A 27,671-nucleotide genomic window follows, 5' to 3' on the forward strand; every position below is an offset into this window, starting at 1 on the left:
AAACGGTACGAGGCACAAGAGACAGTAGGAAACCTTTTCAACGCGTGCCGCAAGGCAAAAAAGGCGCGTTCTTAGGGAGGAGCAGGCTATATATAGCTGCTCCAACCCTTATTCCAATTGGTCAAGGTGCACCACCTGACCAATTACCCTTTCTTCTCGAACCTTCCCGAGTCTTCCCAGAAGTAGGGTGGTGGCATACTAGTCCCTTGCAATATTGCAGGAACTTTATTGTCTGATGTTTATTGGTTACATCAGGATTATTACTGAACTTCTAAAATGTATTGACCACAAAGGGATCCCTTTATAAACATCACAAAAGCTCTGCTTGATCAGGCTTCCATTCTTCCTCACCAGTACAGACTCAGGCAGCAAGCAACACCGCATGAGTGATGATGATCAGCATTGGCTTGGGGAGAGAGACTGGGCTTGTTCTGGCAGGATGCCACCTTGTTGACCAGGAGGAGCAACCACCCCGTCCACAATAATCAGGTCTAGTAGCTTGTTTTTTGTTGTTTGGAATGTTTTTAAAATGACACTGTAATCGTGTATGAGAATCTAAAGGTACAAATAATGGGGAATCCTGAAAGTTTGCCTAGCTGTGCTGTGTGTGTATGCCATTTCTGGATGTGAACCTTGCGCTGTGCCCATGGGTAACTCTTTGGTCAGGGACATGGAGCCTGTGATCTTCCATGTGTTGCTAGAATACAACTTGCATCATCCCTAACCACTGGTCATGTTGTTCGGAGCTGATGGGATTTGGAGGTTAACAAACACCTGGAGAGTGGTGGGCTCCTTGCTTTACACCTCTGAAAGTGCATTTAATATGTGATCCCTGATTGTTTGGGATACATGTCTAGGATATGGGTGGGAACCTAGATTTTGCTGGAGTAGAATTCCTATCATCCCTATCATGCTGGCTGAGGCTGATGGGAGCTGGAGTCCAACAATATTTGGAGGGCCATAGGTTCCACATTCCTATGTTAGGTATAATAATAATAATAATAATAATAATAATAATAATAATAATAATAATAATAATAAACTTTATTTCTACCCCGCCCTTTTTCCAGTAGGACTCAGAGCGGCTTACAACTAAAAACAACACCATTAAAACATACAGAGTATATTATTAAAAAAGAATTAAACTATGAGAAAAATTAAAACCATAAAATATAGGTTAAAAACAGCGGACAATTTAAAATAATAAAATCATATAATGTAATCACCAAACCTATGACACTTAATCCTGGTCGTTCTCTATCCCAAATGCCCGTTGAAATAAAACAGTCTTTACTTGTCGCCAGAAAGACGGCAAGGAGGGAGCTGATCACACCTCACTCGGAAGGGAGTTCCACAGCCTAGGGGCGGCCACCGAAAAGGCCCTATCTCGTGTCCGCATCATATGTGCTTGCGAAGGTGTGGGGAACACAAGAAGGGCCTCACCTGAAGATCTCAAATCCCGGACAGGTTCATGTAGGGAGATACGATCTGTCAAATAGTCTGGACCTGAGCCATATAAGTAGGACCATGCTACTATTTATTTGGTTTTTAAAAAAGAAATGAATCAAGCAACCGTACCAAAAATATTTATGATGCAGAGTAAACTTTTAATTGAGAAAAAGAAAGAGATTGCAATGAAAGAAGCATGTAATCCAGTCCAAACACACACACATGGACACACCATAGATCTTACTTTTTCAAATTGAAGGGCAGGGTTCAGGGTCATCCAGAATGGAAACAAAGAAGAAAGTCCTTAGAGATAATCTTCCTTCTGTCCTCATCCCCAGTTAACTGTGGAGGACAGTTTTGAACAACATGATTTGTTCCACCGATGTACATATGTGGCTTCCCTGAGCTTTAAGAAAATACAGGTACATGTCTTGGGCCTTCCTGAGGTTTTCTCCATTGTCCTGGTTGCACCGATGTCAAAGTGAGGAACTGGAGACTGTGTGAGCAGAAAAGAGCCATAATGGTTTAGGAATGAGATGATAATAAGGGTGACCATACAGAATGTGGGGCAGATTTATTATATTGTTATGAGCATGAGGGTTGGGATGGATGATTCCTGTGGGTCCCCTTTCCAGTCTCTGATTTGGAATCCTGTGCCTTGGAATGAGGAACTCTCTGCTGGTCAAATGAGTCTTTTGTTAACCAAATAGGTTGGCCAGGTAAGATAATGGGCCAATCAGTTGCCCAGCAACGGTGCATGGGCCAGGAAAACCCCTTTTGTCATTTAAACTCTGCAGGAGAGCCTCCCCCCACTCCTGGCAGCTAGCAGCAGTTGTGCTTGGAGTTTTTGGTGTGTCCAGAGAATTGCTGGAAACTGGAAGGCAGAGAGAGAGAGTGGCTCTCTGCACCATGGCCTTTGGGGTGCCTCCTGAAACCCAGATGAGAAAGCTGGATATTGGACTGCTGAAGCATTGAACCCCTCCATCCTTGAGCTCAGGTTGGAATGTGTGTAAATAAACAAGCCATATTTCATAAAGACATTGCAGTCTCCGCTGACCTTCTTCCCAAAGGAAACCAAACCCCTGGAGGAGAGCAGGGACCCCTGAAATCTCACAGCTCGGAGATTGGGGGAGGCGCGCAACCATATGTTACCCCAGAGAGGAGGACTAGAACCAAATGTGTGTAAACTGCAAGGAAGCAGACCTTTAATTGGGAGAAGCTTCCTAAAGGTTAATGCTGTCTGTCAGCAGGACAGAGTGACTCAGGAGGTGGGGGAATTTCCTTGGCTTGAGGTATTTCAGCAGAAGTTGGGCAGCCATCTGTCAAGGACACTGTAGTTGAACAATACAAGTATATCGGGCAGAGAACTACAAGATCCCCTTGAAGGTCCGTTCCATTCTAACTCTACAACTCTGTGATTCTATGAGATCGTTAACAAGAAATAAATGGCAAACTAGTTCACACCCATGTACGTTTACACCAGGGGCAATCAATGTGGTACCCTCTGGCTTATAACTCCTATCATCCCTGGCGATTGGCTATACCTGCTGTGGTTAATGGGAAGTCTCATCGCCCCTGACCACTGGCCATTCTGCTCTGGGTTGTAGTCCACCAGCTCCGCTACTGCCACTGCCACCTCCATTGCCATTGCTGCTGCCACCACCACCTCCTCAGCGTTTGCCGATCCCTTTAGTAGCTGTAGGCTCTGGGTGCTCCACTGCAAGCCATCATCACCAGAAGGATGTTGGGCTCCACCCCCTCAGTGCAGGAAATGTCCATAGAGTGGGAAATGACTGCTTCTGAAGGGTGGGGTCCAACATGCTTCTTGCGCTGGTGGTGGTGGCGGCGGCAGCAGAAGGGCTTGTGTCAGAGCACCTGGAGCCTCCAGCTGCTGAAGAGATAGGTGAGCTCTGCGGAGGAGGTAGTGATAGTTGTGCCAGCAGGCAATGAAAATGGGTGGCAAGAGGAAGTGACCAGGCCCAGCACTGGTGGTAGAGATGAGGAGCCCACTGTGCCTGAGGGCCCCCACAAATCTGGAAACAACCCTGGTCACAGGCTCCCCATTTACATTTAATACAGAATCCCTGATTGGTTGGGACATGTCTCTACAACAGAGATGGGGGACTTATGGCCCTCCTGGTGTTGCTGAGCCACAGCTCTGACCATCCCTGATAATTGGCCATGCTGGCTGGGGCTGCTGGGATTTGGAGTCCAACCACATCTGGAAGGTCACAGGCCCCCCATGAATGCTACATACTAGTCTAGCAATGATGCAAAAAGTCCTTGACATGTATGTCTTCAAGTTGACTGGCAGGGATGGGGCATGGCCAGTGGTCAAGAATGATGGTGAAAGTTGGAGTCCAGCACTATCAGGAAGGTCATGTGTGCCACACCTTTGATTTAAGAGATATAACCATGAAGGTAGACCTCCAATAGCAAAACGTGATACTTGCTTTTGAGATGTTTTGAACAAGAATTTACCCTGATTTGTTTAATCACACACACAGACACACAACGCCTGTTAATGTTCTTTGCTGTGATCTGAATGATGTGCTCCTCCAACCCTTCTACTGAAATATCTGCCTGACACCTGGCGGAGCAACTGCAGAGAGCCTTACCTGCTCATCTTCAGTGCTGGGTGAGGCAAATTCACATTTTCCTGGCATGCTGTACTTCAGAATGACCATTAGGGGTCAGCAAAGGATAAGAAAACAGGTGGAAGTCAGCAAATTAGGGAGGGAATCTCCCCTCCCCCATCCTCACAACTCCACACATCTGAATGGTTGTAATCTGCTTAAGCCAAACATCTCCAACTAGGTGTCCTCCAAATATTGCTGGACTCCAACTCCCATCAACCCCAGCCAATGTGCCCAATGGTCAGGGGTGGTGTGGGTGAACAACATCTGGAGGGCCACAGTTTCCACCTCCCTGAACTATGTGTTGAGTTTGTGCGCTCTTGCGCTCAGGACTACAGAGGCAGAGCATAGCCATCATGGCTAGTAGCCACTGATAGCCTTCTCCTCCACAAGTTTGTTTCTTTTTTGAAGCCATCCAAGTTGGTGGGGACTCAACCTGGAACCTTCTGCATGCAAAGCAGACACTCTACCACTGAGCCACATGCCTTCCTTTTTAGTGTCTAGATGGAATGATGATATAAAGCTGTATGTTCGAGTGTGATAATGCCTCTTGCTTTTGGTCCAGCTTGGACCACTGAATGTTGTCTGGCTGGAATGTAGCCTATTATGCACAGATAAGAGTCACTTCCATTTCCCTTCCCAATTATTTTTGCCTCTGGACCCACCCACCACTGGCATAACCCCCCCCCCCCAAATTTTGTCCATGAGAGCAAGTGGCCTTCAAGCTGATGAAAATGGTTTCCCAGCACCTGGTTCAAAGCAGTTTCTTACATTCAGAGTTGTAACACTGCTCAGTGGTAGAACGTATGATGTCCAGTCAGGATCAGTCCCCGACCTCTCTAGTCAAAGGGATCAGGTTGTAAGTGACAGGGAAAACTCCAACGCCAGAGACCTTGGAGAAACGTTCCCAGTCAATATAAGCAATCCTGGACAAGAGGAACCCATGATATGACTTAGTATAAAGGAGCTCAGTAGGTTCTCCAGGCATTGTTCAACTGTGGAACTAGCTCCCACAGGATGCAGGGATGGCCACCAACTTGGGTGGGTTTAAAAGAGGGTTAGCAAATTCATGAAGGATGGCTATGTTCTGCCTCCACTGCCAGAGGCAGTATGCTTCTGAATGCTAGTTGCTGGGAATCCCAAGTGAGGAAAGTGTGATTGTGCTCAGGTCCTACTTGGGGGATTCATACCAAAGCATCTGATTGACCACTGTGAGAACAGGATGTCAGATGAGATGGGCCACTGGCTTGATCCAGCAGGCTCTTCTTATGTTCTCATTCACAGAGTGGTGTCCAGGAGATTAGGGAAAGAAGACTGATGGGGTGGAAGCAGAACCTAGGATCAGGAGATGCCAGGACCTTTTGCATACAAGGCAGGTGCTCTATCACTGAAGAGAGATGGGCATGGGAATAGAGTTTCCAAACCAAAAAGAGAACAACCCCCCTCTTGATTAGCAGACCCCTCACCCTGAGATTCCACTCCTTCTCTTAGAGAAACCAAGACCAAAGGCTTAAGACAAGGTCAAACCTGAGATCTGGCAGCCCTAACAACTTCTTTGGAGGTAACTGCAATGTATAGATCATGTTGCTTTGAGCTCCTGCATCAGTAACCTCAACCTTTATGAAATGTTAACACCTCCTATTAGTTCTCCTGTTGCCTATGATTGTTTGAACAACAGCGTGTAACCTTGTCATCCTTTAGTTAAATAGCATGTAAAGCAAGAGATAACTACAGCTCCGTGCGTGTTAATTGTGTGCCTCACTCTTAGGACAAATGATATCAAAGAGATTGGTACAAGGCCATGATCAGCATATGCAAAAAGGATGTGCAATTATTATTACTCAACAAACAAGCAACTACACCTGTCATTAAGATTGCCCAACACTTTTGTGGGCTTCTTCAGTGATATATTATTTCTGAAGTTGTTATCCATATTAATTTTGTACGGGCAAAATCCTTGATATTTGCAGATGTTCATAACACCTTTAGATTACATTCATTTAGTATGGGGATTAACAACAGGGCAACAAGATTGGATTTTGCGAGCCCTTATAGTTGCTAAGAGACTTACTGTATGCTTCTAACCTGGAAGAATAAACGCCCACTGTCTATTATGCAATGGTCTGAGGACCTCACTGCCCTGGCTATGTTGGAACATATTTCATATAGATGTCAAATTCGCATGGATACCTATTTGGACATTTGGAGGCCTTATATTATTGCATATGCTAAACTCAAGATGCAAGTACCAATGCACCAATAAGAAGAGTTCTGCTGGTTCAGGTCAAGAGCCCATCTAGTCCAGTACCCTGTACTCATAATAGTCACCCAGATGCCTACGGGAAGTCCACAAGCACAAGAGCACTCTCCCCTCTTGGGTTGTAGCAACTGACATTTAGAAGCATACTGCCTTCAGGGTAGTGGAGGTAGAACACAGCCATCAGGGTTAGTAGCCATTGGTAGCCTTATCCACCATTAATTTGTCCAATCTTCTTTCAAAGCCACCTGAATTGGTGGCCATCACTGACTCTTGTGGGAGCCAATTCCATAGTTTATCTATGCACTATGTGAGGAAGAACTGTCTTTTTCCTGCCCTGCTTTCTGCAGAGAGAGGTTGGAGAGTGCTGTTGGATTCATGTCCTCTTTGCAGACTTTCCAAAGACATCTAGGTGGCCACTGTGATAAACAAAGATGCTAGAACGAGATAGTCCATTGGCCTGACCCACCGGATCTCTTCTTACGCCCTTCGCAATTCCATTAGATACCTTTTCCATGTCTGCTGGAGCATTTATTTGTGACAGCCCCCAAAATCTTGAGTCAACCATGACAAAGAGATATGCATGTCAATGATGTTGAACCAAAATGTTTGGCACCAGAGCTGTGCATCTGGAGACTGGGGAGGGAACAGCCCACTTACAACACTGTTCAGGATTCTATCACAATACCACAGCAGGATGCAAAAAACTTGGGAAGATTTAGGATGGAGACTCCCAAGTGACAAAATCTTCAGGGAATGGAATGAGGCCTACCCTACCTCTTCTTCTTTTGTTTAATGCAACACCAATTAAAACAAATTGTTTGATACTCCTCAAGTTTTGCCTGTGACTTCAGAGTTTTTAACAATGCCTCCTGGCGTATGTCATTTTCTTGTCATAATGGTGTTATTATTATTTATTATTATTATTATTATTTATTAAATTTATATACCGCCCGACTAGCAATAGCTCTCTGGGCGGTGAACATAAAATAGCATAAAAATACAATGAATAACAAAATAATACTAAAATACAATCAACAATCCAATACAATAAACATTTTTAAAAGTAAATCAGTGTAACTTAAAATGCTTCAGAGAATAGGAAGGTTTTGACCTGGCGCCGGAAGGAGAGCAGAGTCGGCGCCAGGCGTACTTCCTCGGGGAGTCTGTTCCATAGTTCGGGGGCCACCACTGAGAAGGCCCTAGATCTTGTCATCACCCTCCGGGCCTCCCTGTGAGTTGGAACCCGGAGGAGGGCCTTCGTAGCAGAACGTAGTGCACGGGCTGGTTCATATCGGAAGAGGCGTTCCGCAAGGTATCGTGGTCCCGCACCGTATAAGGCTTTATAGGTTAATACCAACACTTTGAATCTAGCCCGGAAACATATTGGCAACCAGTGCAAGCTGGCCAGAACAGGTGTTATATGCTCGGACCGCTTGGTCCTTGTCAGCAATCTGGCCGCCGCATTTTGCACTAGTTGTAGCTTCCGAACCGTCTTCAAAGGTAGCCCTACGTAAAGCACATTACAGTAATCCAAACGTGAGGTTACCAGAGCATGTACCACTGATGTAAGGTCCTCTTTACTCAAATAGGGACGTAGCTGGGCTACCAACCGAAGTTGGTAAAATGCATTCCTAACCGCCGAGGCTACTTGAGCCTCAAGTGAGAGGGAAGAGTCTAAAAAGACTCCCAGACTACGAACCCGCTCCTTTAGGGGGAGTGTAACCCTGTCCAGGACAGGGTATATATCCACCATCCAATCAGAGAACCCGTCCACCAACAGCATCTCAGTTTTGTCTGGATTGAGCTTCAGTTTGTTAACTCTCATCCAGTCCATTGTCGCGGCCAGGCAACGGTTCAGCAAATCGACAGCCTCACCTGAAGAAGATGAAAAGGAGAAGTAGAGCTGCGTGTCATCAGCATACTGATGACAACGCACTCCAAAACTCCTGATGACCTCTCCCAACGGCTTCATGTAGATATTAAAAAGCAGGGGGGACAAAACTGACCCCTGCGGGACCCCATATTGGAGAGCCCGCGGTGTCGAGCAATGTTCCCCAAGCACTACCTTCTGGAGACGACCCGCCAAGTAGGAGCGGAACCACTGCCAAGCAGTACCTCCAACTCCCAACTCCGCGAGCCTCTCCAGAAGGATACCATGGTCGATGGTATCAAAAGCCACTGAGAGATCAAGGAGAATCAACAGGGTTACACTCCCTCTGTCTCTTTCCTGACATAGGTCATCGTACAGGGCGACCAAGGCTGTCTTGGTGCCAAAACCGGGCCTAAAACCCGATTGAAATGGATCTAGATAATCCGTTTCATCCAATAGCGCCTGGAGCTGGCCAGCAACCACCCGTTCCAAGACCTTGCCCAGGAATGGAACATTTGCCACTGGCCTGTAGCTGTTAAAATTGTCTGGGTCCGGACTTCCGGGAAGGGTGACTTAGCCTGTGCCTGCTTTTGAGACGGGCTCCTGCCTCAAAAGAAGCTTATTCAGATATATCAGTCAGTTTTTTCTTTTTTTTTGACTGATTAAACTTCTCCCGGGTAGGGAGAAACGAAGAGATTAACCTCAAAGCCTATTTTTGTTGGGACGACCAGATCTCATTAATTTATGGGACGAGGTCCAGCCGACGAAGGTGGGACGGATTTTCAACAGCAAGCTCTATCTGATAAAGCGAACGTTCACCTTATCTTCTAAGAGAGAACGCACTAACAGGCAAGCACCCTTCTTTCTATATTTTTCTTTTACTTGACTTAAATTGTTGCTGTTTAAAAGAGATTTGCCAGATTGATCGGTTTTTGACATCTCACTGGGGAGCCGTAACTTCTCTCTGCTACGCACTAATTAATAGCTTATCTCTGTTTTTGTTGCAAAAAGCTGTCCTGGATTTGCATTCTAAAGATACACACAGAAGAGGGATTTCTATTCCAGATTTTTATTTTGAAAAATATTATACTGTTTTGAGACTACTCTCTTTTTGGTCTATTTTATTTTGACGAATCTGTTTCTTGACGATTGCCATTAATTGTTTCGATCCTGGGAACTGCATTTTGTTTACTTAACTATTGGAGAGATAAGGCTGTCTGCTCTGTTTATACTGTGATGTCACCAAGTCTGGAGTATTAACCCAATTGTTGCTGAAATAAGAAGTGGTTTTCCTATATTTTTCTTTTAAAATGGCAATTAAGAAAGTGGCTGAGAATCTGGAAATAACTATGTTTCAGAAAATAATGGATGAGATTGAGATAACGAAAATTGAATTGAGTAAAATGAAGCAGGAGATTAAAGATATAAGGGTCCCTGTGAGAGAGGTGACCCTGGAAGGGGTCCCTGTGAGAGAGGAGACCCCGGAGATTGGAACAGGGGTCCCTGTGAGAGAGGAGACCCTGGAGACTGGAATAGGGGTCCCTGTGAGAGAGGAGATCCCGGAGATTGGAACAAACGTGGAACAGGAACAAGATTTGGAGTCTATGGACTTTAGAAATAAAATCTATTGTTTGGAACTCAATGTTATCTCTGAAGAAATTAATGAAGATTCTAGAGATAAAGTTATCAATGGCATGGATTATCTTTTGGACTGGAATGATGTGATGGAGCCCAATATAGAGAAAATCTATGGAATTAACTGCAGCCATGTGACAATGGAAAAACTTTTAAGAGATGACCCAGTGTATTTTGAAAAAAAGAACAGAGATATGATTTTACAGCAGTATTTCAGCAACCTATTCAGAATGGATGGCAAGAAAATATTTGGGATAGAGGTAATTCCCATCAGACTCTTACTATATGACTATGGCTTTGACAGCAAGATTATTATGGAATACTGATAATGGAAGATTGGATACTGAAATTACTGGACTTAACAAGACTACTGAAGATGGAAGATGGAAAATGGAACTAATAGAGATAATAGAACAATGGCTACTGAAATTACTGAACCTAACAGATTCTGATGTGATGGATTAATTGAAATGTTTATTTTGACTATGGTTATGACAATAAGATTATCATAATTAGTAATGAGATGGATTAATCGATATGCTTATCTGGAAAAAAAAATTGATAGATATATTTCTTAAAGAATTGAAATCTCTCTTTGACTTTTTGTGGAAAGAATAAAGTAATGTTTATGAGATTTGATGATTAAGTAAGATAACTACTGGAGGAAAGTGATTTTATAATATGACTTAAGAGACAGGATTGCTATATATTATAGACTTATAACTGATTTGATCTTTGACAAATGGGAAGTCAATATTTTACTCTTTATTTTTTATTTTTGTTTGTTTTTTTTGTTTGTTTTTTTCTTTTTGTTTAACTATTTTTGATTTTGTTTTTTGTCTTTGAATGTTTTATGATTTTGTCTTGTATGTTTTATGAAAATTTGAATAAAAATTATTGAAAAAAAAAAAAATTGTCTGGGTCCAAGGAAGGCTTTTTCAGGAGTGGTCTCACCACTGCCTCTTTCAGACAGCCCGGGACCACTCCCTCTCGTAAAGAGGCATTTATCACTTCCTTGGCCCAGCTACCTGTTCCATTCCTGCTAGTTTTTATCAGCCAGGAGGGGCAAGGATCCAGTACCGAAGTGGTTGCACGTACCTGTCCAAGCACCTTGTCCACATCCTCGAGTTGAACCAACTGAAGCTCATCCAACAAAACAGGACAAGACTGTGCTCCCGACATCTCACTAGGATTTACTGCTATAACTTGAGAGTCTAGGTCCCGGCGGATACATGAGATCTTATTCTGGAAGTGATCGGCAAACTGATTACAGCAGGCCTCCAATGATTCCACCGTGTCCGGAGGGTTTGAATGGAGAAGCCCCCGGACAACTCGAAAGAGCTCCGCTGGGCGGCAAAGAGATGATTTAATAGTGGCAGCAAAATGATGTTTTTTAGCTGCCTTCACTGCTCCTACATAGAGCTTAGTCGAAGCACTAACCAGCGCATAATTGTATCCGTCGGGAGTTCGTCTCCATTTCCGCTCAAGCCGCCTCCTATCTTGCTTCATCGCTCTCAGCTCCGGAGTATACCATGGAGCTGTATAAGCTCTACACAGGAGAGGGCGTGCAGGAGCGATCGTGTTTACAGCCCGGGTCATCTCCGTATTCCACAGAGCGACCAGGGCTTCAGCAGGAGCGCCAGTCCTATCAGCCGGAAAATCCCCCAGAGCCCTTTGAAAACCTTCAGGATCCATTAGTCTCCGGGGGCGGACCATTTTAATAGGTCCCCCACCCTTGCAGAGGGAAGAGGTTACTGAAAGTCTAAACTTCAGCAAGCAGTGGTCTGTCCATGACAAAGGGAGTGTTGTAAAACTCCCCACATCCAGATCACTTTCCCCATGCTCAGTAGCAAAAACAAGGTCTAGAGTGTGCCCCGATACATGTGTTGGACCACTAACATATTGAGACAGCCCCATGGCTGTCATGGAAGCCATGAAGTCCTGAGCCGCGCCAGACAAAGTGGTCTCGGCATGAATGTTGAAATCCCCCAGTACTATTAGTCTGGGGGACCTCAACAATATATCCGAGACCACTTCCGCCAGCTCAGTTAGGGAAGCCATTGGGCAGCAAGGTGGGCGGTACACCAAAAGGATTCCCAGCCTGTCCCTCTGGCCCAACACAAGGTGCAAACACTCCAGGCCAGTAACTGAATGAACATGGTGCTTGGTGAGTGAGATGGAACTCTTATAGACGACAGCAACCCCACCTACCCAACCCTCAGATCTACCATGATGCTGAACCAAGTACCCTGGTGGGCAGAGCTGAGAGAGACCAACTCCTCCCTGCTCACCCACCCAGGTCTCGGTTATACATGCCAGATCGGCTGCCTCATCCACAATCAAATCATGGACGAGGGAGGTTTTACTATATACTGATCTGGCATTTAATAACAGCAATTGGAGATCTGAGAGTTGGCTGATAGGACTACCAACGACCTTGCGGGTGTGGGAAGGACCGGAACAAGGCTGTTAGACCAACATAACCCTAAATACTGTGGTAAGCAGCAGTTTTAAAGCAATTTGAAGACGTGAAACTGATATTTAATGGGGGTACATCACAACTACATCATGTGCCACAGCAATAGTATAAAAGCATCCTCGATGGGAAGATATCTCCACAGCTTCATCCAGACTTCTGACAGCCCTCTCCTTGGAAAGCCAGGTAAGCCCATTTGGATTCAGCTGGGTCTTCAAACTGTCTTCTGTGAAACCCAGGTCCCTTGAGGGCTTTACCGTGAGGACTGTTACGGCCAACTTGGGTAGTTTTAAGAGAGGATTAGACAAATTTGTGGAGGAGAAGGTTATCTGTTACTGCTAGCCATGATGGCTATGTTCTCTCCCCACTAGCGAAGGCAGGATGCCTTTGAATCCCAGGTGTTGGGGAGCTATTGTGCTTGGGTCCTGCTTGGGGGCTACCTATAGGCTCTCTCTTGAATTTAACATGACAAGAGTTGTACATTTGTCCATTTTTTAAAAAAAAATGCAGCTAAAAGCAGACAATGTAAGCTGATATTGGGAGCTGGAGGGTCACAGGTTCCCTATTCTTGCCCGTTCATACTTACCTGGGAGTAAGTGCCATTGAAGTAAATGGAGCTTAAATCTGAGCACACATAAGATTGCAGCATACTCCAAAACACAGGAGCATAGCTCTGTGTGGAATCTGACTCTGGGTCCAGCTCGGTATTGTCCACACTGACTGGCAGCATCTCTCCAGGTGTTCACACCTAGTTTTATTTATTTATTTATTTATTACATTTACATACCGCCCCATACCCGAAGCTCTCTGGGCAGTTTACAGCAATTAAAAACATTAAAAGCAAATATACATGTTTTTAGACACCAAAAACAAAAACACAATTTTTTAAAAAAAGAAAAAGAATTTAAAACACATGCTAAAATGCCTGGGAGAAGAAGAAAGTCTTGATCTGGTGCCGGAAAGATAATGGTGTTGGTGCCAGGCACACCTTGTCAGACAGATCATTTTATAATTTGGGGGCCGCCACTAAGAAGGCCCTCTCCCTTGTTGCCAGCCTCCAAGCTTCCCTCAGAGTAGGCACCTGGAAGAGGGCCTTGGATGTTGAGTGTAGCGTACAGGTGGGTTAGTGTCGGGAGAGGCGTTCCATCAGGTATTGTGGTCCTAAGCCGTGTAAGGTTCTCTCCCATCCTTACCTGAAGATGCTATGGATTGAACCTGGAACCTTCTGCATGCAAATTAGATACTGCTGTGCCACAGGACTCCCCGCTCAAAACTTTATCTTATATTAAAATGAGGCACACACTAGTTTAGCCTCAATAGTGACTGATTGTTTGATGTTTCAATATCATTGGGTATTCCCATCATGTTGAATCAATGGTGTAGGGGTGATATGTTTGAACCAGTGTCAAACATGGGTCAGCCCGGGATAAGCATCTAGGCATCTACAGAAGCTTTGAAATGAACTGTTGCACAGCTTAGCACTGGGAAACATTTCAGAAATCACCTTTGATTGCTAATATATATCATATTTCATTTGTGCTTCAATTAAAAATTAAACTGGGCCCTTTGTGTGTTATTTCAGGTTCCTCTCCATTCGTCCAAGATGGCCCTTTGTGAAAACAGCATCTGCAACTCTGCCCTCTGCAGGATCAACCCATCCTGTGTCTCGCAACTCCTGCCTTCAGAAGTGGTGATCCAGCCTCCACCCTTTGTGGTGACCATACCAGGCCCTGTCCTCTCTGCCAGCTGCGAGCCGGTCACTGTGGGACAAAATGTTCCATGTGCTACTGGATGTGGAGGATATTCCACTTACAAGGGATCTAGATCTAGTTATGGATGTGGGTATGGATATGGGAAAAGACACCATTATGGGTCTTCTTACCCCTGTTCTTATCCTCGTTATTTCCGAAGGTGCAGCTGCAGTAGCTGTGGACCATGCTAAATGGCTGAGGATTCTGGGAAAACCACAAATGAAAGCACAGGCCCATCTCTTAGCTTCCAGGCAATAATGTCAGAAAGAGTGCGCAACTCTCTACACTCCTGAAGTCTATGATAGCTGGAGAGGGCTTCCCATCTTCTGAAATGTCATCCCACATAAGCCCACATTTCTTTAAGTCTGTGCTTATCATTTCCAAGTTTACACCATACGTTTGAGTTTTTCTGCAATCTTGTGAGATGAGTTGCACCGTCTTTCATATTTTCTGTTTCTTTTTTGGGGGGGTCAGTAACCCTGTGTCCCCGCCCCACAACTCATTCCCTTCATTTCTCAACATGCAATTCGCCCTGTTGGAAATTTTCAGTTCACCTAATTACATTGGGTCTTATTACCCATTAAAGCTTCGCCTTTGCCTTTGAATATTGGTCTTCTGGAGTTCTTGTTGCAGCAGTTATCTCCCCTGACCTCCAATATTTAATAGGGGGGGGACCTTTGTCAACCAGAGGGCCACATTACCTTCTGGGCAACCTTACTGGTGGGGGACATGCTAGTGGTGGGTGGAGCCAGAAGCCAAAATGTGTGAAGCAATACATATAAGTTTTACATCCCGCTTTCTATCCTCCACCCAGGCAAGCCAGAGGCAGGATCAGAGGGAAAGGACCACATCCCAGCCTATCCAAAGCATTCAAGGAGGGTACAAAGCACGGTCTGTGAGGTGTGTGGCCTGGGGAAAGGTTGTATGGCTGCATATGGGGTGTGGCCTGGGGGGGAGTCCCAGAGGTCCATATAGATAATGCCCAGGTGGACATATTTGGGCCCCAGACCTGAGGATCCCCTCCTTTGCTTCATCAGATGAAAATAGATTTGTGTTGTTGGAACATTGTTAATTCTCACTGCCAAGGATGCTTGGGGAGATCTACTCTCTTCCATTTTCATTGGCCTGTCCTCCATGGTGACCATGATCTACCTCCACTGTTGAAGTGGTGACCTATGATAAGGCAATTATTGTTTTGGCAGATCTTTCTCAGAGGACAACCAGAACATAAGGGTAGTCTGGCTGCTGGATCGGGCCAGTGGCCTATCTTGCCCAGCATCCTGTTCTCACAGTGGCCAACCAGATGCCTCTGAGAAGCCCACAAGGACAGCATGAACAGGATACCTCTATATACTAGTTGCTAGAGATCACAAGTGAGGAGTGTTGCTGTTGTGTTCATTGCCTCCTTATGGGCTTCTCAGAAACATCTGGTTGGCCACTGTGAGACCAGGATGCTGCTGGACAAGATGGACCCCTGGCCTGATCCAGGAGCCAGGCTATTTCCTATGTTCTGGTTGATCTTCTGAGAAAGATCTACCAAAACAATAGTTGCCTTGTAATAGGTTACAACTTCAAACTTTCCAACTTTTTTATTTTTTTTATAACTTTCCCCAGGCACCTGGTTGGCCACTGTGAGAACAGGATGCTGGACTAGATGGGCCACTGGCCTGATCCAGCAGGCTCTTCTTATGTTCTTATGTTCTTATGCCTCAGCTGAAGCGTGTGGAATGGCAAGCTCTGCACTTGAAGCTGTATCCAAAATTGCATTCCAATAGCTGGTGCAAGATTATTTTGCCCCATTTCAAGCAAGTCCTGCCTCCCATTGCAACCCTATATGGCATGCCCCATTATATCTGGTTGACCCAACCCTCTGGATATGTTACAGGGTGGTGTTTGAAGGGTGTGTGCGTCAGGGTGCTGCAGGAGAGAAGAAGGGCAAAGAACAGAGTCACTGTGGCTGGTAGCCATTGATATTAGCTCCCATCAACAGCCCACAGAAAGATGTTGTGATGACCACCAACTTGAATGGCTTTTAAAGAGAATAATGCAAGCTCATGTAGGACAAGGTTATGAATGGCCATTAGCCACAATGGCTATGTTCTATTTCCACTGTCAGAAGCCATATACCTCTGAATTAGGGATGTTGGAAAATTCCAACAAAAATGGAAAAGGAATCAGAAACTGCTGCCGCTTGTGTGTTCCTCTGCAGTCAGAAATGGAATGGATTGGTCAGGAATGGAAATCAGTCAAGTGAATATGATTATTTGTTCACGTCATTGCTGTTTTTTAAGTCCACAAATGACACATCAATTAATTACTTTTTAAAAACATCTTACTGGCATTTCCTTCTCACTTGGATGGATGTAACTTAAGTAAGTTACATAAATAGGTAAGTCACATAACTTTTGTGACTTATGTTAAGTAGAGGGATGATTAATGTAGCATTTGGTGGAAACCAAACCGCAGCGGAATGGAAATAATGTGGATTGTGATGAATGCAAGTCAGAATGGAAGCCACTGCTTTCTTACACACCTACTCAGAATGCAAGTTGCTGGGAATCACAACTGGGGAGAGTTACTCTTGTGCTCAGGTCCTGATTGCAGGCTTCCCATTGGGGCATCTGCCTGGCCACCGTGAGAACAGGATGCTGGACTAGATGGGTCTTTGGTCTGATCCAGCCATAGGGCTCTCCTTATACTCTTAAGGATCACGGGCTCATATCTGAGTGGAACATTATGGTCTCCCAAGACACAAATTGCAAACTTCACCTGCAATCCTAACCACCCATCAGATATGGAGAAGGTTCTCATGGAACATAAGAAATCTATGGATGTGAACTGGCACCAGAGGAACATGCTGTAGCCATAGTATTCAACAGTAGGTGGTTTTATACGGTGACTCGGGCTCCTTTGGGGCTATGGGATGAGCTCTTAATGAAATCCCAGCTGCTGTTTTGCCTCCATGAGGAAGTCTTCATGCCACTCTTTCCCACAGACTTTTACAAAAATCTCTTGCAATCCTTTTTTAATAGGCATATAGTTACACCCTGGAGTGGCCTCTCATTTGACGGATTTTTTCATTATTATCTTTAATGGCCCTCCCAGCATCCTTTTTCGTGGTTCTCTCAGAATCATGGGAGCAATGAAGAGCTTGGCCTTATTTTAGTTTAACGAGGATAGCTTGACAGACATATCCCAGTTCAAACATCGCCAAGAGCTGTACAGATAGAGGTGCAATACGCAGGTAATGAATTGGTTAGGTAAATAAATTAGAAAGCTCATAATTAATCAGATGACTTTTTTTTTTAAAAAAAGGTTTAATTATATATATATTAAAGCACCTGACCACCATCCACTGGACAGAGAAGGAACTGCCATAGGTTGAAGTCTGACCAGAGGAGTGAGGCGTAGGGTCCATAGGATTGTGTTGATTTCCCTCTCAGTGGGCAAAGAGAGTCATCCTCCTTCAGACAGGGGCGTCGAAGGCCTCCCTACAGAAGCGGATAAGTCAGTTTCTCTGTTTCTCTGCTGTTAGTGCTCCAAGGAAGGCGAAAGGGGAAGGGGGCACTCTGGAGGAATATGGGGGGACAGGTTGGGGAGGTTTGGGCTCCACTGGATCAAAAGCCCTACAATGCCTCCAACATGCCTCCCCCCCCCCAGCAAGGGGGAATTATACTGAGCCTAAGGCTGGCATTGGTATTTTTTAAAGAGTCTGTTAAAAGAAGGGGGAAGAAAGACTGATATCCTCTCCACCCGTGTGCCTGAGCACACACACACACACACACGCACACACACACACACCTTTCTGCTGGCAGCATGAGCCCAACTGGTTGCTGGATATGGTAGTTCATCTGCCACTGTTCCTCCCTTCTTTGCCTGGTAGGAATGCTCGTCCGTAAACATAACTCTGATATAGCACAACAATTCAGGAAATCAGAAGAATAACAAGGATATCAGAGCTGGAACAGAAATGGCATCATTCCATCCAGGTTCATAATAGCATAATTCCATCCACACCCATCCCTACTCACAACAGAGTGGCAGAAACATCCTCCGGCAGCTAAAACCACACCTTGGCCACCATGAAAATCAAGAGTATAAAATACAAATATTAAAAAGGTTTAGATGGCATTAAAATGATGCTAGGAGGTGTGAAATAAGGAAGACCTCACCTGGTACCAAAAGGAGTAGATGCCAAGCAACCCTCTCTAGAACTGATGGGAGTTGTAGTTCACAACCTGTGGCCTATTGCTGAAAAGGTGTTTAGATGTTCATGAATTGTCTAAAAATCATATCTATCTATGTATGTACGTATATGCACACATATGAAAATGCACACAGATTTAATCCAGTAGCTGATTAATTCATGTGATTCATTTATCAATTCTGTAACGACCTTAGCTTAATTGAACAATTTATGTAGCGGTGTAATTGATGGTAAATTGTTGTTGTTGCTGTTGCTGTTGTTGTTGTTGTTAGTAGTAGTAGTATGCTTTTTCACATAAATGTTCCCAAAGACACTCACAAAATAACAGCAAAGGAACACATATCAATTCATTGTTCTAGTAGCCTAGCACAAATGTATTTCAAAACATTTTCCTAATAAACACATTTTTGCAAGCCATTTCTCTTAACAGAATGAATTTTTGTATGTTATTTTCATGAATATCTTCATTTTGATGCACATCTCCTAATACCTTGTTCTTCAACCTTGGGTCCCCACATGTTGTTGGACTATAACTCCCATCATCATTGTGCATTGGCTAAATTGTCTGGGATTGATGGGAGTTGTAGTCCAACAATATCCAGCGACCCAAGGTGGAAGAACAATATTCATTGTTGTAAACACAGTTTTTGTATGCAGCTTTGACTAATGCACACATTTTTGCAAGCAATTTCTTCTAATAAAATGCATTTTTGTATGTTATTTACACTGATATAATCATTTCTATGCACACTTCCCCCTAATATATGGATTTTTGTGAACATTGCTTGGTTGGAGAACTGAATTGCAAAATTCGGATAAGTGAGGATTTCAAAGGATGGCTGTGTTTCGGTTCTCATAGTTTTTTTCAAAAAGTGTGAATTTAATAGATTTGGCTTTAAATGCAGACTGAATCAAATTTGTCCTCTATCCCTAGATACAACCCATTAGGATTATTAATAGATACCCAACATTAGGTATACTCAGAATGTTGTTGTTGTTGTTATGTGCCTTCAAGTCGATTACGACTTATGGCGACCCTGTGAATCAGCAACCTCCAAGAGCATCTGTCATGAACCACCCTGTTCAGATCTTGTAAGTGCAGGTCGGTGGCTTCCTTTATGGAATCAATCCATCTCTTGTTTGGCCTTCCTCCTTTTCTACTCCCTGCTGTTTTCCCCAGCATTATCATCTTTTCTAGTGAATCACGTCTTCTCATTATGGGTCCAAAGTATGATAACCTCCATTTCATCATTTTAGCTTCTAGTGACGGTTCTGGTTTAATTTGTTCTAACACCCAATTATTTGTCTTTTTCGCAGTCCATGGTATGCACAAAGCTCTCCTCCAGCACCACATTTCAAATGAATACTTAGAATAGATCCATTGAAATCAACAGACTTGTGTTACTTAATTTCATTTACTGCAACAACAACAGACATTATTTAGATGTGAGTCTTGCCTTTCCTTCTAGCTGATAGGTCTGTCTCTAACCCTGCATTTTGAAATGCAAAGATTTTTATTTTAGGCTAACAAAAAAGAAACAATGAGCTTCTTCAGAGGCCAGATGGGAGCAGGTGTCCTGAATGAGCCACAAATGTTTTAACCACCCATCACTTAGGCTTCCAACCTGGTTTGCGTAACAATTAAAGTAATCACAGCTCATTGCTTTATGCGTAATTGGCACTGATGAGTGTTTATGAACAACCAGGATTAAAAAATAATAATCCCCAAACAAAACAACGCAATTATCTTGGAAACTTTCCACTGCCTTCTTACCACAATGGCCAAAACATATACACACACAATCAAAACCCCAAATGCATTGTATTAATTTTATGGAATCCGGATGTTGCTGGGTGGAGAGTTATTTAGCAGAGGTAGCCTAGGGAGATAGTAGTCTATCAATGGCTATGAGGCATGCTCTACCTCCACTGCTGGAGGCAGTGTGTCTCTGAGTACTGGTTGCTGTGTATCACACGTTGGGAGAGCTGCTGTTGCAGTCAAATCCTGCTTGTGGGCTTTCCAGAGACATCTAGCTGACCACTGTAAGATCAGTATTCTTCTTATGGGTACCAGTGAGGGAGGAGTCTTGCCTTCAGGCCCTGCTTGTGGGTTTCCTGGAGGAATCTGGTTGGCCACTGTGAGAACAAGATGCTGGATTAGAAGGTTCCTTTGGCCTGATGCAGGAGACTTTTCTTATGTACTTATTGGGGAGATATGCAACAGGGCACTTGGTGCTGGGACCACCATAGTCCCAAACTCACATAAATCAGATCCCAGTGCTGAATTAGCTGCGATCTTAGGTTCAGTCCCTTCGATATCTACTTTCTGGTGATGCCTTTTAAGAACATAAGGAGAGACGCATCTCATCCATCCATCCATCCATCCATCCACCCACCCACCCACCCACTTCCACTTCCACTTCCACTTCCTATGTTGTGTGGGATGGACCTCCTGATTGGGATGGACCTCCTGATTGGAGGGTATCTGCAGGAGGCCCTCACCTGCAGAGCACAGTGATCGACTGGGTATATAAGGGATAAGATGGTCTTTATTTGCAAGACCGTCTTACCCTAAATGTGGCTGCCCAAGCACTTTGCTCTGCAGAACAGGAGCTGTTAACAGGTGCTGCATAATACTCATTCTGCACTTATAAGAAATTGCTCTTTTAGTGCGGCGTCACCTACTTTTTGGAACTCCCTGCCTACTGGCCTCAGGCGGACACCTTTGCTGCATTCCTTTTGGTGCCTACTTAAAACTTTTCTGTTTGCGCAAGCCTTTCCAGGCATATAGATGTTGCTCTGTTTTAAAGCATTTTAGTGAGCAGCTGTAAGTTGGTTGGCCCAGCAAATTTCTCCAGAATCCCCAGTAGTGACTCCAGATGACTGTTGGATATTGCAAAAAAACAAAATCCAAAGGGAATGTGGTGCATGCTCCGCAGGTGAAGTTCTGAGGGTGAGAGCAACAATATTAGCTGAAATGAAGCTCTCAATTGGTCTTTATTCATTTAAGCTAGCACTGCTTCTTGGGGGTGGGGTGGGGTGGGGTGGGGTGGGGTGGGGTGGGGGTATCTGTGCATCATCGCTCTTTGCTGACACCACATCTCTCTGCTTTTAATGCGCCTCCATTTGACTGCTCCTGCAAGGCAAAGCTACACCCAAGAGAGTGAGTGTCAGTCAGGGCTTTTTGCAATGAGTCTTATAAACATCTTTATTGCTGTTATACAGGCCAAAAAAATAAAAAAGGATGTCATTAATGCAGTTTCTTCCCCCTGAAGTCATACACCCTCATCTTGACAAATGGCAACACCTCTCAAACCCGCTCATATCCATTTGCATGATTGCTGTGAAATTTAAATCCCTTTATGATTAACGGCGTCGGCATCTGAGACTCTTTAATTGTTTGGCAGCCCTAATAAGTTGATCCTTGTTTTATTTTTGTAAATAAGTTGTTTTATTTGTCAACCTCTCTGCTGTGATATCTAGTTGTTGGCAAGTTTAATGCTTCTCGAACCAGAAGTTTGGGGGGCTGAGAGTAGGGATGGGTGAGAATTTTGATTCAGTTTGCATTTCAAGCAAAATTTATCAAATTCACACTTTCTGAAACAATATGAGAACCGAAACACAGCCATCCTTTGAAATTCACATTTATTCGAATTTTGGGATACAGTTCGCCAACTAAACAACATTTACAAAAATGCATATATTAGGGGAATGTGTGCATACAAATGAATATATGAGTGAAAATAACATGCAAAAAGGCATGATGTGACGAGAAATGGCTTGCAAAAGTGTGTACCTTTCTCAAAACTGCCTACAAAAATGTGTGTCTTTGGAGAAATCTGCACTAAAATGGTGAATTGTCAGGATTTTTTTTTTTTTAAGCAGATTGCTGCAGAAATGTGGAGAACTGAATTTAACATTAGAAAAGTGAGAAACTGAGAGAACTGGAATTGACAGATCTTTTCATCTCTAGTCGAGTGAGGGGTTAGGCTTTAAGTTGGATTCCTGCATTGAGCAGGGGTTGGACTCGATGGCCTTATAGGCCCCTTCCAACGCTATGATACTGTGATTCCCATCAGTCCCAGCCACTGTCACAGAGCTACAATTCCCTGAGTGGTTTAACATGCCATCCCTTTTCCCAGGGTAATCTGGGAATTGTAGTCCTGGGAGGGGTCTAGGGGACTCTTCTCAGCACCCTTCACAAACAACCCTCCCCAGGATTCTTTGGGAGAAGCCATGACTGTTTAAAGCAGTACAATACTGCTTTTAATGCATGGGATGGATGTAGCCCTAAATAGGATAAAATTAGCTGTGAAGACCATCCCTAATCTAAATTCTTTCCCCTTCTCTCTTTCCCTCCTCAGGTGTAACTATGCTTAGAAGGAAATGGACTGCCTTCAAGTCCATCCCGACTTATGGCGACCCTATGAACAGGGTTTTCATGGTAAGCGGCATTCAGAGGGGGTTTCCCATCGCCTTCCTCTGAGGTGGAGAGGCAGTGACTGGCCCAAGGTCACCCAGTGAGCTTTGTGGCTGTGTCGGGATTCGAACCCTGGTCTTCCAGGTCGTAGTCCAGTACCTTAACCACTACAACACACTGGCTCATTGATATCAATTTCCACATTCTCCCATTTCTTATCAGATGTGCCACTTAGAAACGGGAAATGATGCTAATGCCTTTAAAAAATACCTATTTTTAGCTTCCTTTGACATGCCTATAGACAGGTTTGCTTTGCATTTGCCCAAGCAGGCTTTCCAATATTCTCCTTGACATTTACTGTAGGCAGCATTCGACGGTAACCCTTCACTTGCTTGTTCAACATTGCCTGAGTGACATTGAAACACCAGCAATCTTCTCAGGCTGGAGGGGAAGGATTAGACACATTCCTTGGCATGGCAATCAAAGTTCTTAATGTGTTTTTTTTTCTCCTAATGCAAGAATGACCCATTACTGTGTATATATATATATATTGTTTGTTTTATCTTTTATGTACACCGCCCAGAGAGCCTTTTTGGCTTAGGGCGGTATATAAATTAAATTAAATAAATAAAATAAATAAAATCTTCAAACTGCAGGGTGGAACATTCCTGGGCAGGAGAGATAGTCTAATGGGTGCAAAAAAAAAAAAAATTGAAAGGAAGGCAAACAGAATTGAGAACCATTTGATACATGATGCATCAGCATGTTTTCCCTCACCCTTAAAGATGTAATTAAGGTAAGATGCATGGAACACCAGAGAAAACTGTATAAAAGGGTTGCAACCCGGTGCATTTTCAACAACAGCTCTTTCTCCTTCCTTCTGCTTCTGAAGCACTTCTCCACAGACAACCAGGTGAGCCAGATTTGATGCCATCTCCCTGCAAATGCTCTGAAATTGTATTCTCTGTGTTGGTGATGTTACTCTCTTTCTCTCCCCGCTTAAGACTTTACCATTCATTTCCCCTTTTAACTCTTTTTCCCCATGAGACGTGTTTTCCCCTCCCCTGAGCTAATGCAGCCTAGCTTAGAACACCAGATGACCACTGCTGGATCAGACCATGGGGCTATCTAATCTAGCATGCTGCTTCCCACAGGGGCCAACTGGAAGCCTCCATGAAGCCCTCAAGCAGGGCATGAAGGCAGTAGCCCTATCCCACTCCCCCCCCCCAAGAAACTGGTATTTTGTGGCACATCTAAGAACATAGGAAGCTGCCTAATGCTTGGATCAGACCATTAGTCCATCTAGTTTGGGATTGTCTAATTGGACTGGCAGAGGCTTTCCAGAAGTTCAGACATGGATCTCTCCCAGCCCTTCCTCCCTGGAAATGCCAGGGATTGGACCTGGGACCTTCTGCATCCAAACCAGATGTTCTGCCCCTGTCCTATGGCTCTCCCCCAGATCTGAACCTGGATGTTTTGTTGAGCTATCATGACTTTCATCACAAATGTGTCAAATCCTCTTCTATGTAAGGACTAGGGTTGCAAGGTTCAAGGCCTGAGACTGATCCTGTATCTTTAGGAGAAGAGAAAGTCAGCCAAGTGCAGGTGTCCTTGCAACGCTGTAATGGGAAAAAACCACAAGGTGGAATTCTCCCTTCCCCCTGCACAACTTTTAAAAATACAGAAGACCTCTTGGTTGCCAGGACCAGCCTCCAAGAGGTCTTTTGCATCTTGAAAAGTTGTGCAGGGAGGAGGGAGAATTCCACCTTGTGGTTTTTTCCCATTACAGCGTTGCAAGGACACCTGCACTTGGCTGACTTTCTCTTCTCCTAAAGATACAGGATCAGTCTCAGGCCTTGAACCTTGCAACCCTAGTAAGGACCACCTTTCTGGGTCAGAGAAAAGTCCAGCATCCTGTTTTTGGCTGGGCTAGCTTAGATGCCCACAGCCAGGGGCTGAAAGCGAAGACCTTTCTTGTTCTTGTTCTGCAGTGACTCGTATTTGAAGGTAGGCTGAACATGGAATCTCATAGAGGCCTCACAATGGAAAGTCACTGAGAACTGTGAAGAGGCAGAGCTATAACTCAGAACCACTGGTTCAAATATTATTTGTCTAAATCCTGTCTTTTCTGACCATTGGCAATGCTGGTTGGGGCTGATGGGAATTGTAGTCCAACAACTCCAGGGGGGCTACAACTTCTCCCACCTTGTAATATTTATTATTTTGTATTGTTTGTATGATGTTCTATGTTTTATGGTATATTTTATTGTATATTTGGTATGTTTCTTTGTTTTTTTCTATGAACTGCCATTTATCTTAGTGTCTATTCATAAAAACACACTTTAAGTTGTTTTTATGATGATGTAAGCAGTTTTTGATGATGATGCAAGCAGTTCCCAGGTCCCTTCTTTGTTGCAAGATTCTGGGGGGGTGAATGGTGTTTGGGTCCTGGCCAAGAGCCAGGATGGATGGATGGAGTCCTGCGTGAGAGCCAGGAGCCTGAAAGGGTGCGTATGTTAAAAGTAGAAAGAATTGATATGGGTTCTATTTATTAGTAATTTCTATTCATGAGACACTTGTATACATAATACTATGTATTTTTGTAACATTTGTTGTTTAAGTTTATTTTGTATTATTTTGTATCCTGTAGCATTATAGGATGATTACTTCTGTATATTTTTGTCATTTCTATGGTTGTAAACTACCGTGAGTGCAGTGATGCAGAAAGGTGGTATACAAATTAAAAAATGAAATGAAATGAAAATATCTGCCTTCATATATTAATCAGATTTAAGTTTTCCGAATGTCCCATTTTAGGGAGCCGCCTTCTACTGTGTAGGACCAGCTAGTTCAGTACTGCTGACTCTGGCAGGCAGAGGTCTTTCCCATTACCTTCCTGCATGCAGAAGGCCCCAGGTTTCATCGCCAATGGCATCTCCAGCGAGGATGGGAGAGACCTGTGCCTGAAACCCTGGAGTGCTGCTGCCAATTCAGTCCTCATTTCAAGCTGAAGCAATCAATTTTACTCTTTCTGAAACAATATGAGAAGCGAAACACAGCCATCCTTTGGAATCCGCATGCTTCCAAATTTTCAACCAACCAATGTTTACAAAAAAATGCATAGGGGAAAGTGTGCATAAAAAAATAAATATAGGAGCAAAAATAGCATGCAAAAATCAATGATAGGATGAGAAATGGCATGCATGCATGCATGCACAGCAGGCGTCTATCGATATTCGTGGCCTGTAGTTTTTCCCAAAGTCTCTCCCGAGGTATAAGATCGAATGCTGATTTAAGATCGATAAAAGCAGTGAAAAGTGCTCCCCCCATGTGGGAGGAATGTTTAATGGCATGCAAAGATGTGCACACGATTCAACGCTGCTGACGAAAACTTGCTTATTAGGAGAAATTTGCATGAAAACCCTGGAGAATTTTCATGCAAATTGCTGCAGAAACATGAAGAACTGAATTTAAGATGGGGAAAATGATAAAATAAGAGAACCAGAATTGACAGATCTTTCCATCCCTAGATGGAACTCTTGGTCCGTCTACCACAAAACTGACAGGAAGCATCTCTAGAGGGTCTTTCCTAGTCAGGTTGCCTGAGAGCCTTTTAGCTGGAGATGTTTAGAACTGAGACTGAAGCCTTCTGTTTGCAAAGCATACGCTCTACCCCTGAGCTATAGACCTCTCAAAGCCTTCCTCTCCCACCTGGCCAATTTTAAATTTGCAAGAACTCTGCCTTTTCTTCTTCGTGGTATGCACTGCTTATTTGCTTACCCTTCCTGGCACTTTCTTTCCCCCAGATCTCATCCCACCCTGTCAAGATGACTTACTGCAGAACTGCCAGCAGCGTGCCTTATGGCTCAGGCTCCGGTTTTGGCTCCTGCTATGGTGGAGGAGGATCTGTAGGATCGTGTGGATTGGCCCCAGCCTATGGGGTCGGCTCTCTCTCTGGCGCCGGCGGCAGGCTCGGCATCATTGATGCAGGCTTCAGTTATGGTCCTGCAGCTTGCTCCAGTCAGCTTCCAGGGTCAGAGGTGGTGATCCAGCCCCCACCCTGTACCGTGTCTATCCCAGCACCATGCCTGTCTCTATCTGCAGAGCCTGTTTCTGTGAGCCAGGTCCCATCAGGTAGCTACCCGGCTCTGGACTCCTCTGGTGGGTCTTCTAGTGGATCTCCATACGGAGGGTACGGCGGAGTAGGATATGGTGGAGGGTATGGTGGAGGGTATTGCAACTACGGTGGCTACAGTGGCTGCAAAAGATACTTCAGAAGATACCTGCCTTCCTACTGTGGACCCTGTTAAATGCTGACACTTGCCTTGCACAGATAGGATTTACATGAAAATGACGACGAGATGCCAATCTAGGACGGTGAACACCTGTCCTGGGATGGAATGTCAGACATGCTGATCGCCACTCTTTTCCTGCTTTAAGACGGGTGAGAGTTGGGGTGCACAGTGCTCCTGAAGGATCAAGGCTGATTATTTTCTTACTCTGTTTCTCCTTGACCTGCTCCTCTTTCTTTCAGTATTTTTTTTTAATGCCACCATCATCTCAATAGCGTTGGCAAGGCCACTGTTGAATACCTCCTTCAGTGGGTGTGGAACCATGCACGCACACTGTCCACTTTTCTATGTAGACTGTCACCTGCCATCTTATGTGTATAATGTGCATCACCATCTCATACCATTTCCTTAGTGCTCCTCTGTTCACCTCTCTTTTTCATAATAAAGCTTAATGCTGTATCATCATTGTTGCGTTCTATATTTTGTGGGGGGGGAGAGGTTGGGGGCAGCCTTTTTATTCTTATGTGTATACAGTAAAATCTCAGTTAAAGAAGTGCGTGCATTCCTGGGCATTACTTCTTTAACAGAAACTTTGGTACCGGAGGTAAGAATAACATGGAAAGAAAAGGGATAGATCCCTACATCACAAAAAAGACGAGCAATTCAACACATTTC

The 27,671-nt window shown here is 44.2% G+C and overlaps 1 long non-coding RNA gene across 1 annotated transcript; it reads left to right on the forward strand.

Moving 5' to 3' along the window:
• Positions 1-23,526: 23,526 nt before the first annotated feature.
• On the forward strand, positions 23,527-27,461 carry LOC133382439 (uncharacterized). The gene is made up of 2 exons (XR_009761964.1): positions 23,527-23,617; positions 26,511-27,461. It is a non-coding gene; the product is annotated as an uncharacterized LOC133382439 (long non-coding RNA).
• Positions 27,462-27,671: the final 210 nt, after the last annotated feature.

This window comes from Rhineura floridana, chromosome 3, assembly GCF_030035675.1.
Source record: "Rhineura floridana isolate rRhiFlo1 chromosome 3, rRhiFlo1.hap2, whole genome shotgun sequence".
NCBI classification, from domain to species: domain Eukaryota; kingdom Metazoa; phylum Chordata; class Lepidosauria; order Squamata; family Rhineuridae; genus Rhineura; species Rhineura floridana.